Raw genomic sequence first — 16,065 nt, forward strand, 5'->3', positions numbered from 1 at the left:
GTTGAATTCCCGCTTTGACCTTATGAAGTTAGAAGCTGTTATTGTTCCCATTTTACCTGCAAGGAAGCCAAGGCCAGAGGAAATCCAGCACCCTGCCCAAGGGAGTCAAGGGCAAAGCCAGACTTTGATCCCAGAAAGAAAGATTCCTCCCCCACCCCCTCAAATAGCTCTGTCCAATTAGTTCTGCCTCATTACCCTGGTGAATTATTAACCATGTGGGATTTGTACACACATATCTGTCTGAGTTTTCTTCCCCATCCCTAAAAAGAGGGGAATAAGCAGAGGAGCCAGTCTGGGATCATGAGGGCCCGGAACCAAAGCAAGGTTTCTTCAGCCCCTCTTTGCCTCCCAACGCTGCAAAACAAACGAGACGTTGCTAAAAGCATCAGAGAAACCTGCCATCCCCGCTCTGTGTTTCTCAGGAGGAGGGATCGCAGCGCTGAAGCCGTGGCTATAAATATCAGAGTTAATGAGGGAGGACTCCTGGAGACCTAAATGTATCCATTTTACGGGTTTGTCATACATCAGGTTAATATGATTCTGACAAATAATTATATTGAAAACTGGACAGGGACTGGAATGTTGCTGCTCCTTTTGAATGTTACAGCAGCGTCTTCTGGCTAATTAAAAGGTGATGATACCGGCTCTGAAATGCAGAGCAAAACTGTAACAATTTGTGACATTTAGACAAAGGAATGTGTGCACGCCTGCACCTTGGTACAGACTGTGTGACTGTCACTGTCTAATTCCCTTTAACAAGCAGCGCAACTCCTTCATAGGAATGGTTGAGCAGTTAGACCTGGTGTGGATGCTGAGGAGAGAGAGGACAGAGGAGGAATTTGTTTTGTGCCTTTTCTTTCCTTTTTAAAAATCATTCATTATTTTTCCCGCTCTCGGTCTGTCTTAGTTTCCTGTAGTTCATTATGAAGGGTGAGGCCTTGTGGGCTTTTCCTTATTCACTGGAGGCCTGTCTCTTGTGGATGTCCTTGTTCAGCTCATGTTTTGGCCGTCATGATGGTGGAATTTCAATTAATGTACAAGGTCAGACTTATAAACATACATAGAAGCAACGTTATATGGACTGAGATTGTTGTATTTATAAATATATGTATATACATAAATGCATGTAACAACAATTAATAAAAGAGGCCATGAATTTAAAAGAGAACAATGAGGGATAGATATGGGAGAGTTTGGAAGGATGAAAAGGAAAGGCAAAATGACCTAATTGCACTATAATCTCAGAAATGAGAGAAATTAAGTTTTGAAAAGGAGCATTGATTTTAACAGGTTTCACGTGGAAGGACACACAGATGGGCTGAGTCCCTGAAACAGATTTTCAGTCAGAACACGATGGTAGCTTCTTCTCTGGCCCTAAGAGTGATGTATTCTCTCCAGGGTTAATTACAGTGGCCTCTGAGAGGAAAGGACTTCTTGCTGATGACATCCTGAAGCTGTGACATTTGCCGTCATGTAATTGGGTTGTCCTGAAATCCTGGAGCTGCATGCACCGGGCTGGAGAGCAGGCACTTCTGGGAAAAACCGAGCTGGAAGGTGACATCCACATTCACGGGCCTCTCTCCTCCCCAGCACGGCTGGTTGTTCACCACACAAGGGATCACACAGAGGGTCTAAGACTCAGCCCTTCCTATGTTCACAAGCCTACTGTCTGAGTTAGCAACTCTCAGCTCATCCTCATCGTCAGACTGATGTGGGAGCCGGGGCTCCTAGAGCAACTGAAAGGTATGGCTTTCCTGTGCCTTCCTGTCTTCTTACCAAGCTACTGAGGTCTTCCTTCACCTTCCCCTACACAGCCATGCCCCCATCTGCAACTGTGCAGCGTGAACGTGAAGGAGGAATGCTCACAGCTGCACCAAGTCCCCTGTGTCCTTGACTCTGTTGGTACCGCTTCTTTTCATCAGTGACAACATTCCCTCACTCTCCTTTCTGACCATCACCCCTCAACAGATTTTCAGCTGTTAGCTGCGGTGAAATGCTCCTTCACACGGCCACACCACATCCATGTTCTCACAATTCAATTCGGTCTTCCTCATGCACAAATGAAACTAACATACCTGCTCAGCTGCTGCCTTCTCACCAACAGTCAACCACCCATTCATTAAGATTCTCGATTTTAATAAGTGCTATTTCTTTTCAGTGTGTGTGTGTGTGTGTGTGTGTGTGTGTGTGGCGTATGTGTGTATGTGTGTGCATGTGATGTGTGTGTATGTGGTGTGTATGTGTGCAGTATGCGTGTGGTTATGTGTATATATAGTGTGTGTGGTGTGTGTGGATGTCGTGTGTGTGGATGTGTTTGTGTGGTGTGTGTGTGTGGTGTATTTATAGGGAAGTCAGAGACCAACATCAAATTTCTTCCTCCATTGCTCTCCATCCCATTCTTTGAGACAGACAGTCTCTCACTGAACCTGAACACATCAGATGATTTAGATTAGCGGACCTCCCAAAGCCCTGTCTGTTTGCTCCCAGTGCTGAGGTTACAGATCAGAGTAAGTGGCATATTAGTTCTTTGAGAATTTTACGCAATTTAGTCTAACATATTCACCCCTCACTCCTCCCCCAGTTCCTTCTAGACCCCCACAATCTCATTTTTTTTCATGACCCAGTTGGTGCCGCTCACAAAGACCTGATTGTGGGGTCATCCTCCTAAGCATGGTAGAGCTAAGGAGTCACACCATTGAAGGAAACTTACTCTCCATCTCACAATCCTTCATCTGTGTGTAGCTCTCCAGTTATGGGTGGGCTGATGCATCCCAGGCTGAAATGATGGCCAGGCTGAAGTGATGGCTAGGCTGAAGTGATGGCTAGGCTGGTCATGCGCAGATCTGTGAAGGCATCCGCAGACGCTGTGAGCAGGTGAGTGCAGCAATCCTGTCATGTTCAAAAGATACCTCCTCTCTGGCCCTCCCTCATCTTTGACTCTTACAATCTTTTAGCCCCCACCCCAACCCCTCTTTGAGAGATGGTTCCTGAGACTCGAAGGAGGAGCTGATATAGCTGTCCCACTTGAGAATGCGCACTCCACTGGCAGGCTGCATACTTTGATCTGTTTGAGTTTCTGTGCCAACCGCCATTCACTGCACAAAGAAAGGTCTCTGATGAGGCCTGGCCATTGCATTATTTGTGGGTATAGAGGTACAAAGTGAAAGAAGAGTTCATTTAGCAGAAGAGTGGTAATAGTTTCACTTCTGGGACCTGAGCTCCCCAAACATTGGTTCTTGGCCAGCTTTATAGTATCAGGCATGTGATTCCTTCTGTAGAGTGGGTCTTTAAACCGATCAGAAAATGCAGTTCGTTGGTTAGCTCCATAATATCCATGCCACTACTTCACCCACAGGCAAATCTTGCCATGCAAGTCATTACTATCGTTCACAGGGTTCACAGCTTGGTAAGACTGTTGACGACTTTTCCCCTAGCAGCCTATATATAGAACCTTCTGGTACTACAAAAGCCCCCCATGGTGATTTCTCCATATCTTGTGACCAACAAGTGAAGAGTGTTCAACAGGGTCTTAACCTTCAAGTTGTGGTGGGGTAAGCAAGAACAGCTATGCCCAGACTTTCATGTGTGTTTTGGGGTTCCAAACTCAGGTCCTCATGGCTCGTATCATAGACATTTGCCAACCAAGCCGTCTCCCTAGTCCCAGCTTCTGCTTTAGAAAGGCATCTGACAACACTCCATGTTAGGCTACTAAGATCAGTACTGTCACTTCTAGAACCTAGAGCATCACCAGGAGAAAAGGCCTCAAGTCTCAGAGACAGCTGCTGTTTCCTCCACTCTATAAGTGGCTGTGTGAGAGCCTTCATAGGTAACTTGGCACTGGCCCAGAGACCCTCTGTCTGGTCCGGAGACATCTCGCTGTATCTTCTTGCTATCTTTCAGAAAGTGCAGAAAGCCCTTGGCTGCAGGAGATCAGAGACAAAATAGAGAAAGCCCCAACAGAAGGTAGGCCCTCGACCCAGTGTTTGGAAGAAAATGTTTTTTTCCTTTAAAACAAACTTACTTTCTTCTTTGCCATATGGATGTGTGAGTGCGCGTGAGCGCGTGGGCATGAATGCATGTAGGTGCACGTGCCGCTGTGTGGAGGTCAGAGGACAATCTTCAAAAATTGCTTCTCCGCTCCTGCCGCTGGGTTCTGGTCACTACTTGGTAGGTTGCAAGTGCCTTCACCTACAAAGCCATCTTACCAGCCCAGAAAATGCTTTTCCTTATTCTCTGCCCCTCCCTCCCAAATCCCAAGGGAGGATGATAATGTCTTCCTGGTAGATGGAATAAGATGAAATCCTTTGTTCCAACTAAACTTCTTGCTGTGGTCCCCAGCCAACTTTCCATAACTCATAAAATCAGCCCAGTTCCCACTCATCCCCCAAGACCTAAGCGGTGGCATGGCTCCGGACAGGTGGTCAGGTGGTGCCCACCATGGGGCCTGGGTGTGATCTTCCCTCCCACCTGGACATAAGGAGAAGGACTAACTGAAAATGTTTTCTATTAGCAAATGGCAACACAAATAGCTAGGAGTTCGCTGGGAGTTTCACACCTGAGGAAGCTATGAACGTGCTTGCTAGAACTGATTGGATATCTCCCGTCTGGCAAGGTTAGATATTTCATACTGACCACTATCTCAGGCATGTCCAGGCTGATACAAGGAGGTGAGCAACTATAAATTTACACGGAGAGGTGGGAGAAAGTGGGAGATGAGGCTTTAGGATCAGAGGGCAATAATGAAGGCGTGTAGAAAACAGTCACCGACCACAGTCCTGCAAGGCAATACTCAGTTTTCGCTTTTACTTGAAATGCTGAAAACCAAGAGGGGCTCCATTGAATTAGAACTCAGGAAAGGGCATACAGATGAAATGGTATAGATTTGTTAGTGGTCAGTGGGGGCTTAAATTCCTAGATCAGACTGGATCTCTGTGAGCACTAGGACTTGCTGGAACTTAGGGAATGCTCTAGGAGAAGAAGAAACGGGCTGCAGGGAGAAAATATTTGTACACAGGCACCTGCTACCACCGAAGCTGCTGTAGCTTTTCTGGGTAAGAAGAAACATACATCTGTCAGGTCTTCATCCAGCTAAGAAGTGGCCATGAAGGGACAGTGAGGCCATGCCTCCGCATCTCCAGACCCTGAAGCACAGCCTGAGCCCGGACGAGGAACAAAGCACTCTGAAGGCTGTTCCTGCAGGGCCGGGCCGTGTGCACAGGTTCCCAGAGACAGCAGTGGCCAGTCGTGGTCAGTGTGGCCATGGGAGAGGTGTCTTGTTTTAAAGTTCAGGACTTGCAAACTCTGAAACTTAATGATGGCCTTGGGCCCTATGCAGGTGTGAGAGCATACGTTGGAGTCAATGATTATCTGTCTGGTGACCTTGAATATGAAGAGGCTGTCTATAACTCTCCTCAGACGCCACAGTACAAATAGTCCTGGCCTTAGAATGCTGTGATCCATCCTCAGTTACCCTAGAAATCTGCACCCTGTTTTCTGAGAAACAGGTTGTGGGTGGTGGGCCAGGATAATTCTTCTAGAAGGGGGCGGTTTTACTTAGGAGGGATCTACATATAAAAAGGCTAAGTTAGAATTTGTAATAATCTAAGCTTTCTTCACTTACTTGGAAGTAAGTTAGTTAGTCTCACTTTTATGTATGTGTGTATATGCACAATGCATGTTTTAGTCATATATGAATACAGCTTCATATGTATGGAGATATATGTATATAGCTGACAGTTTTATGTGTATATGCATATACCTGACCACAGAGCATATGAGATCTTTGGGTCAGAGGCAAAGTCCATTTATGACTTTTCAGCAGGAACTCAAGACACAGACCCCCCCACCCCAAGGCTCTGTAGTGAGGGCGAGGGCACCAGGCATGCAGTTGAGAGCGTTATTGGAGGACCCAGTTAATTAGGAAACTCTGATCTCATACAGATCCACGAGAGACCTGCACATCCTCCCCACAGAGTAAAACATTATCTCTACTCTGAAATTGCATCTAATCTTTGGGTAGAGGAAAAGGAGGTTTTTATCTTTAATACTTTGAAGCATCTCCAGGGAGAGAGATGTCTCTAAGCTTTACTATCCTGAACATCTCCTTATGCAAACAGTTTAAATTCAGCTGTAAATGTTTTTGCTTAGATCTTGACTGTGGAGCAATGTAAGCTGTTCATGGAGAATGGACTCCCTCAAAATACCTGCACATAAAACACAAATATCTATTTCCTAACCTAGATGCCTTTAGATATGCACAAAACCTCAGCAATATTTTATACGATTATAACGCTCCATATTTTAGCATTTTGGAGATAAGAAGAGCAGAAGAGGGGTATGTGGCCATCTCTCATATTTATCCCTCTACTGTTGATGGCATATGGGAAGCGGTGTTCTTTTAAGGGACAATGGGGGATCAGGTGTTTAGGGACATGGTGACCAGTAACATGAGTGTTCTAATAAGGAAAACATCAAGGAAAAACATCTGCCCAGTGGATTTCTCAAAGGTATGAGGAAACTCTCAAACTCGTCCACAAGAATAGGGCCCTTGACTCGGAGGAGTCTTATACTTGCAGCACGAGGATGTGCTTGTGTGCTCTAAAGTACAATTGGCTGGTTGAGTTCTTCTTGACCTAGAGAGGGGGGCAGGATCATTCCAAAAAGAGTAAGCTCAGAAGCCAGGTGTCCTGCTTAGGGTTTCTATTGCTGTGAAGAGACACCATGACCATAGCAACTCTTACAAATGAAAGCATTTAATCGGGACTTTCTTACGGTTCGGATGTTTAGTCCATTGTCATCATGGTGGGAAGTACGGTGACAGAGACAGACACGGTTGCTGGAGAGGCAGCTGAGAGTTCTACATCTGGATCAGCAGGCAGCGGGAAGAGGGAAAAGAGAGTAAAGCCTGGCTTGAGCATCTGAACCTTCAAAGCCCACCTGCTGTGACACACGTCCCCCAACAAAGCCACAACTACAGTAATGCCATTCCCTATGAGTCTGCGGGGGCCATTTTCATGCAGACCACCACATTTGGGAAAGCAACTCACAGTTGTAAACCTAGCATTCAGGAAGCTGAGACAAGACAATTGCCCTGAGTTTCAGGGCCACCTAGATTCCAAGCCAGACTGGGGTTATAAGGCAAGAGCCTGTTTCAAACGAACGTAACAGAGTGAAGCTACGTCCTGAAGATTTTTACTTTCTTCCGCCTTCTTTGGAACCAAATTTCTTTGACTTATTTGCACAGTGACCCTTTGCTACAGCTATCTCCCTAGATGCTCCAAGAAGGGGAGCAGAAGGGCCTGCTTCTCTTTAATGTATGAGGCTTCACCCCAGCAGTGAAGCCCTCAGTCATCCTGTGGCAGAGTAGTTCTTCAGAGCCTGCCTCTCTCAGCTGATCCTGTCAAGACCCTCCTGTTTTCAGCTTCTGCCCCAGTCTCCTTACTTCATCTAGGCCTCAGTCTCTCCTTCAGGAGATGAGAGACAAGCAATACTGTGCATAGAGGAGGCTTCTCTTAGATGGACGTTTAGTGTAGGCCAAAGAGTAGGCAAATGGCCATTTCACGGTCCCCCGATTGTTCTTCCCACAGAGGAGTAACGTGGGACTCAAGCCCGTTGTTGGAGTTGACTTGCTTCCACCTAGCTCATGACGTCTATTGCACATGCAGATGGTTCTCAAGCATGGATCTCAACCCCAGCCTCCCTCTAGGCCTGACCGGCTGGACATCCATATTTAGATGTAACAAATGTCACAATCCGGTGTGCCTTCAACAAATTTACCCTTTATTTCATGGACATTCCCCTTAAACGTTAGGGTAAATTTCCACTTCTTCTCAAATCTCCAAGAGACCCAGAGACCATTCTTGGCTGCTTTCTTCTCAATATCTGACTTCCAGGAAGAATACACATTATTTAGAATTTCTGTCACTGTGCCTGATCTGTTTCCTGCCCTCCTCTTGGCCCTTCTAATCTCTCATAATTTCTTCCTTGCTCTTAAGCTGTGATTTCCACACAATTTCCCTCACTCTAATTGTCTCACCTTTCCAAAACTTACAATCTATCAACTTGGCAATCATTACTGAAACACAAACATGATTAAACTGTCCTCCCATGACTTCTGCCGTCTTTAGAATAAATCTCTCACTCTGATGACCCACAAAACTCGCTTCACAGTTCTCAGGCAGGTGGGATTTAGCTGTAGTGCACCTTTACTGTCGAGCATTCAAGTGTCTGGGAAGTTGCTCACCTCCAAGTATGTGAGCAAGAGATGCTGAAAATTCTGAACTGGGACATGAAGTTATGTCCAGCAGGAGTCAGGCTGTTGAGAAAACCAACAGATATGGAATTATAAAAACATTAGCTCTTCCCTCACCACTGTTTCAAACTAATTTCTAATGTTGAAACCATGTCACCTCGTGTTGGATCCATCTCACACGCTGTGGTTCCTGGGAGGACTTTTTTTTTCTTTTTCTTTTTTTCTTTTTTTTCTCAGAGAGGGTTTCTCTGTATAACTGCCTGGCTGGCCTAGAACTCTCTTTGTAGATTAGGCTGACCTTGGACTCACAGAAGTCTGCCTGCTTTTTCTTCCTGAGTGTGTGCGCCACCCTGCCCCACATAAATTGATAACATTATTATTAATGGAGAGAGTGTTGCAAAGGGGTATATATTAAAGTCATTAGTTCCTCCTACCTGCTATAACCGTTATTAGTATTTCTTGCTGTGGTATTACCCGGGAAACAGTATATACATATTCAATAATTGATTCATAGGTTTTGAAAGGAAAGTGTAAGTATCTTGCATTTTAGCTAACAATGTTAGCTTAGAGAAGCTGTGTGTTAGCATATGGAGCTCTAACTCCTCCTACTATGGCTTCAATATACAGTGGATGCATGATTTTATTTAATAGCTGTACAATTTGGATCCAGCCTTTACCTCATCATGGACAATCACAGCTGCTCGCCATTGCAATCAGAATTTTTGCTGAATTTATCACATAATCTTCTCTTGCCATGAGCAGGATTCCCCTGCCTACCCTCCAACCCCTACAGCTTTGAGTCCTTAGACTTCTTTTGGCATTCCTACATTTCCTACTCACGGAATGGAGATGACAGTGACATGGAGGCATTTTGTTGCTACCCGATTCTCTCTCTAAACCTCTTCCTTAGGAACACACTCTGGTGTGCAGGCACTATAGGCATTTGCTTGTACGGCCTGAGTTCTCATCAGTAAATATTTCATGTGCCTGATTACTCCGCAGTGAGCAACAATGTGAAAATACGTTCTTGGAGATGGCTACAAGTGGGCAGGGGGCATATTTTCATCTTTCCAGAAGGGGGAATGATTTATAACTGTCAGAAATCTGATAAGAAGTTGACAAGTATATGAAATTGGTTATATAAATTATAAAACATAAGTCATGATTCTATTTGCTTTGTGACAAGGAAAACTGGGTAATTTTTCATGAAGATATAAACTAAATACAAATGGCTACAATATTCAAGTGGCTGTTTGCACTCCCTCACTGAAAGCATCATGCGTTCCACGTTCTTATGGATGGGTGCAGAACTGGAGGCAGAGGAGGCAGGGGAGAGGGTAGGAATGAAAGGTCCAGAGGAAAGCAGCAGGGAAACATCAAAGAGAAATTTCCCTTGTGTCCTAGATTGCTTGAAGCTGCTTCTGCTTGGAGTGAGACAAGAGAATCTTCTAGAGAAGAGGCCAGAGTAAAAAAAAAAAAAAAAAATCTATTTGTAAGCCTTTCAAGCAGTAGATGGTGCTGAAAATGGATTGCGGTTCTTCTCAACTGTGCAGCCCACGGGCTGATCAGCACAGAAGCTGGGGTAGTGGCCCCACATGACCAAAGGTTTGGGGATACTTGTTTCTTTTAGGTGATAAAACTGCTTGAAATCATAAAATTCTCTTCTGGATAATTTGTTCACTGCAGCCCTATGTTGTACTGTCAACTGAAGAAACAAAGGCAGGCAGGCACCTGCACTGAATTCTTCAGTTCTTACCTGTAGGGAAACGAAACAGGCGTCTTCCATTTGCCTTAAGACTGCCTCATGGTTCCACTGTATCTTGTGTATAACCCACCACTTTTCAGATTTTCCACCTCCATTCATCATGAGCATCCCTTCTGTCAGCGTCAGAAGAACCACCTGCTCACCTCTGTTGATAAACACCACATGCATTTTAAAGCCTAGAAGACATCTTACCGAGTCTGGCTGGGCCTCCATCCTAGACAATTTTGCCTGTGATGTGGGTCAGGTACCCCACCGTCCCCTCAAGCTGGGAGTGGTCTGTGCCTTTCACTGGACCTTGAAGGCAGACACTCTCCCACTTATCTCTCTGCCCAGTCCAAGCCCTTCTGGAATGGTCAACAGAGCAGCATTTACAGACAGTCTCTAGCAATCTTCCCTATAGCCCTGTGACTTCATTTCTTGTCCTTTGTATTTTGCATGTAAGCTATTATCATTAACATTTATTACTGACCAAAGGCCACCAACTCCGAGAAACTATTATTGCCCTGGTCCCCTGTGGCTCGTGGTGAGCCACAGATCAGCAGCTGCTGCATCATTCAGGAGCTTGTTAGAAGTGTAGTGTTCAGGCCAGAGCCAAGACCCACTGGATCAGAATGTGACTGTTAGCAAGAAAGCCCAGAAAGCTCCTACATATGTCTGTCTTGAGACACTGTCATCTAGTCCAGCACAATCCCTGACTACTTCCATCATCTATGCTCTGTTTCAAAGGACCGTGTCTCCTAGTGTTTTCCATGTGGTGAACATTTTTCTACAACTCAAATCTAGGCATGTGGCCAAATCAAATGTGAGTTCACTTAGTGGGAATCATGGGACAGAATATTGGACATTGAGTTTTGCTGTTGCTATATTTAACTCCTATTTCATAATCACTTTGCTTTCTCTGAGAAGGATGGAGAATTATTTTAAAACGGTCCACAGCTCCATCCAATTATATCTTAGTCACGGGGGCTATGTAGTTGCCATTTCTAAAACATAAGTCTTTCTGCTAAACTTTTCTTTTCCTTTTTGAAAAGAGATTTGTTTACTTCTTTCATTTTATGCATGACTGTTTTGTCTGCATGTCCATATGTGTACCACATGAATACAAGAGCCTGTAGAGGCCAGAAGAGCTTCATTATCCCCTGGAACTGGAATTACAGATAGTTGTGAGTCACCACAGAAGTGCTGGGAACTGGTGCTTTTGACCACTAAGCTATCCTTCCAGCTTCCCAAACATCGCTTTTTCAGGGCAAAAGATTCCATCACAGGTAGTCTTTGGCAACCTTCCCTCTTCCCTCTCTGCTTTTGTAGATTAATCACGACACTGATGGAGCCAGGCCATGCAACGACCCAGCCTTAGCCCCTGGGGGATGTTGCTGTCCCTGCCTTTCCAGTACCCACCTCTTTCAGCCACACATCCTGGAGTCTAGGCCATCTGTAACAACCATTTCTGAGCATGCCTTGACTAAATACCTGTTAGAAAGTACCATTCTTCAGCACAGATTTGATTAGATGCGGAGACAGCGGCTGCTGCTAAAGACAGCTTCCTGGTTCCTGGCCTCTGTTTACCGCATGTCATTTCATGGAGACCCTGTTTGGAAGTATCAATGTCTCCTGAACTGTGACCTCTGACCTCTGGACATTTGTGCAGAGAATGCTCCAGGTCACATTTGTTTGTGAGGACTTTCTATCCTTCCACTGTTCTCTTCTAGAATTCGTAGGTGACTCCTGTGTGAATCTCTCGGCAAGGGAGACCACCATCAAGTGCCCTCGACAGAGAGCTGCCTACCTCATGGACTCCATGGGAATTACACTGACGTGGAGTCTATGGAAATTCTCACTGTGGGTTTTGGAGGTCCTGTGTGAGTTTTGGTCATTTAGGAATGCCAGTCAAAGCGTTCAGACAGCTCAGGTTGAGTAACTGAGAAACATGCTGGGTATCTATCAAGGAGGAGAAAAAGTTGCAGAATTGGAGCTTTGGGGACTTTCACGGGGGTCTCAGTGCTAAGAAAGCTAAGGGGTGGGTTGTTTGTGGCCCTAAATGCCTGAAATTTTTATTTCCTGGCCCTTTATGGAAACTGCTGGCTGACTCCCAAAAGATGGGACTCCCTCACATCTCCCAGCAGAAAGATGGAATATCCTTAAGGCAATTAAATGCCCCAAGCAGGCCCTGGGAATGTATAGATAAGGTGGATCCCGTGGGCTCACTGCAGGCTCCAGGCTCAGTGTAAGATCCTGTCTCAGAACATAATATGGAGAGTGGTGAAGATAACCAACGCAGACCTCTGCCCCCCCCCACATTCGTGCATATACAAGCGTGCCTGTACACACGTCCATACACAATCATACCCACCTCCATACACACAAAATAGAAATAGAAAGCAATTATAAAATTTTAAAAATCCATACGGGTCATCTTAAAGAGGTGTAGGCAATAGAAAAACAGACCGAGAAACTGGCAAGAGGCAGATCGGGAGAAATCCAGAACTAAGTCTACAGGAGCCCTGCCCATCAACGTCCTTGTGTGCAGAAAAAGAGGGAAGAACACAGATGCTATCAAACCACAGAATGTAGGAAGGACGCTCACTGCCCCCCTACCTCCCTTTAACCTGCTGCACAGCTCCCTCTTAACTAAACCAGGAACCAGAGGGAGAGTTCAGCTGGTCACTCTAGGGCACGGAATTTGACAGAGAAGTGTTGACAGTGGATCAGAAACAGTAAACGCTGACAATACAGAAAAAGAACGGACAGGAAGCAAGGCTAACTCCGTTCAGGCTAGTTTCATCCGCACAGGAGCGTATATGGTTTAATGCTCTGTCGTCAGCATCTTGAGGTGTGTGTGTGTGTGTGTGTGTGTGTGTGTGTGTGTGTGTGTGTGTGTAGGGAAAGGTGTCAGGGATTGAACTCAAGGGTTCACTTATACTCTATCATGAAAATGTTCTATCTTTAAGTTATGTCCTCTGTGCTGCCTTTATATTCTTTTATTTATTTATTTATTTATCTATCTATCTATTTATTTATTTATTTATTTATTTATTTATTTATTTATTTATTTTAGATCTATTTATTTTGTTATTGTGCCTGTATGGGTGTTTCACCTACATGTACGTCTGTGTACTGTGTGCATGCCTGCTGTCCAGAGGTTAGAAAAGTGTGCCAGATCACTTGGGACGGAAGTTAGAGGTGGCTGTGAGTTGCTTTGTCGATGCTGAGAAGCAAACCAAGGTCGTGAGCAAGAACAAGTGCCCTGACCTCTGAGCCCCGAGGACCAGATTCTTAAATAACATTTGGAGAAAGGTTCCAGGCTCTTCTGTTTTACTAGGCCCCACAATTTATGTACCATTCCAAATTTTATTCTTCAAATTGCATTCTTCTATCTCTTTTGATATTCACTCTTTTCATGTGTAAAATAAATTTAGTAATATTTTCCTTTCAGAGTTGGAGAGCAAATGACATTCATGCGTTAGGAGCTGGCTTTACAAAGACATCTTCCTTCCATTCCTGATCCCACCACCTTCCAGTGCTCTTTCTCTTTTAGAAATGACTTCCGGAAAGCCACCAGAGGAAAGGAAATCAAAAGCCAAGTGACCTGGCTGAGCAGGACATGACATGGGTGGATCATAAGGGAAGTTTCATTGTGGAAAGAGTGCCCATTAGTCATTAGCCTGAGATTGTGAGAAAGGAATTTTAATCCCACATTGTTCCCATCTCTGATTTATTGGGAATACGAAGTACATAAATGCCCAAACCCTTGCTGAGTGTCAGAGCTCTCCTTTAACATAGGACCTCCGGGGCCAAGTCAGGTGGAATACAGATAAGTTGCACACCAGTTCTCACTTGACTACGGGTAGGCTCAAATGCATGGCTTGGGAATTGTTATGGCGTAACCTGTCCTTTTCCAATTTGCCTTTATCTCTCTCTGTTCTCTAAATAAATAAATAAATAAATAAATAAATAAATAAATAACTCCTTTTGTTTTTCTTTTTCTTCCTTCACATGTTTAATGCAAAGAATCAGGATTTTGTTCCATTAGAGGGATCAAACTTGCATCAAGCTGGCTGTGGGCTTTAGCTTAAGGTTCTAAAGCCATTGGCTGTGGTTGAGGTACCCTAATACAACCCAACACCTAAGAGAATGTGGATGGAGATTTCATTTTCTAGGCATAATGATGACAGTTTGAAAAGCTCAGTGTTCTGTGGCACTGTGAAGTAATTCCATTCTTGTTGACCAAAGATCTTCTGCCTGCGCAGATACCTAAAGACTTTTTTTTTTTTTGTAATGCTCACTGGGATACTTTTTTTAAATTTTTTTAGATGCAAAATTCTTATGTTCTATATCAAGCTTTAATGCTTTAATCCAGTGAGGATGGTCTGTTTCTCGTGGCAACACAGAGGCATCAAGATGAACAGGGGTCAGCCGGGTAGTTTGAAGAGAAGCCTTGGAAATCGGTTAAACAAAGCTGGGAATTCTCTGAAGAGTGTTTAGCAAAGAGACTACAGTTTGAAGTGAATAGGAACGGTTTTGTTCACAGGCTCTGCCTTGCTGTTGGATTCAAAGAGTGTTCAGCCCCAGAAAAGAACATCAATGTCTTTTTTGAAAATTAAACACACAAGCCCTTGCACGCACATGCACAAACACATACACACACACACATACACACACACACACACACACACACACAAATGTTCTTTTCTGCCTACCTTTCAGCACTGCTTAACTGTGGAAAAGCTCATCACACCTGGAAATATGTCTTTTGATCTAAAGCGAATGCTGTATAGGAATAAAGATGTCACATTGTCTGTCATTGGTGAAATGAATTACCAAGGACTCTGCTTCAGAAAGATAACAAAAGACCCTGCGTGACTCTGCTGAGTGAGGTCACCAAGTCTGGGAAGGGGTTGGAAAGCAGGGGTCCTGCAGGAGGTTACTTCTTAGCTTTGTCACCAGCCAATTCCTGTGACCTCAGGCAAGACACTTAAGCTCTTTGTACTTTTGAAAATCTGGGATAATGCTTGCTGCCCACTTAACCTCAAAGGGATATGTGAAGATTAGCCAATTAAAGTTTGTCAGTGCCTGGCAATCAATGCAGGAAGGCATCTGTATAAACATGCTGCCTTTCTGCCGTGCACTCCGTCTCCCTCTCCCTCCCGGTCCACCGGTCCACCTCTCCTCTGTTCCTGTTGCCACTGTTCCTCTTTCAAAGGGTTGTTGTCCCAGGAGACTCAGTGAGGTCTCCTTGTGCTTTTGCTTCTGGTTTCTATTGTGAAAATGGCTGGGTATCTTCTACTGCTAAATGATTTATTTGAAATAACTCCTTTCTCTACCACAAGGGACGGTTTCCAAATCAAACATTCCATGCTTTCAGTGAGGCACACTGGGTGTGTTTTCTTTTTTGTTTACAGTTACCATCCTAAAAAAAAGGAGAAACCCATTGTAATAGTAAGTATAATTCAGAAATATTTGCCTATTAGGGACTTAAAGCTAATGAGCTTTTAAGATAAAAATCAATTCAATGCCATTAAAGGGATTCTTAAATCCTTAAAGGAATTCTCCTTTTAACCAACACTACGATGGTATTTATAGTTCATAAACATTGCCTCTCTGCTGGTTGTAACCACCTGTAAAATACATATTGCATAATCCCATCATCTGATAGCCTTATTCCAGTTGAGAAAACTGAGATTTCGGAGATGTTAAGTGATTTGCTCAATGTCGTTTAGCTAATGAGTGGCAAAGACAAGACTGACTCCACATTCCTTTATCTTCTGGTTCCAAGAGAGTGAATTTCCAAGTGCACCTTGCTGCTGTCTATGACTGGAGCTCAAATGGTGTCTAAGCCCATCTCCTGTTGCCTTGGTATATTGGCCCTCACTTCCCAGGTCATTTGGATTTGGAAGATGTACTTAGTCTTATTCAAGACCCCGTTGATGAGTCTAGACCTTCTCTTGGAAGGTCACTGGCAGTGTGTCTGGGGGTTTAGCTTTCTCTAGCTCTGCTTTTGGGCCTCCATGACGTAAACTGCTCTGCTCTACCTTGCTTCCACTCTGCCATA

At 44.5% G+C, this 16,065-nt stretch overlaps 1 long non-coding RNA gene across 1 annotated transcript; it reads left to right on the forward strand.

Annotated features, from left to right (window-relative positions):
- The first annotated feature begins 286 nt into the window (after positions 1–286).
- Positions 287–13,915, forward strand: LOC129667436 (uncharacterized). Its single transcript, XR_008718736.1, has 3 exons — positions 287–512; positions 1,399–1,743; positions 13,552–13,915. It is a non-coding gene; the product is annotated as an uncharacterized LOC129667436 (long non-coding RNA).
- The last annotated feature ends 2,150 nt before the right edge of the window (positions 13,916–16,065 follow it).

Source organism: Psammomys obesus, unplaced genomic scaffold (assembly GCF_907164565.1).
Source record: "Psammomys obesus unplaced genomic scaffold, mPsaObe1.curated_primary_1811, whole genome shotgun sequence".
Taxonomy (NCBI): Eukaryota; Metazoa; Chordata; class Mammalia; order Rodentia; family Muridae; genus Psammomys; species Psammomys obesus.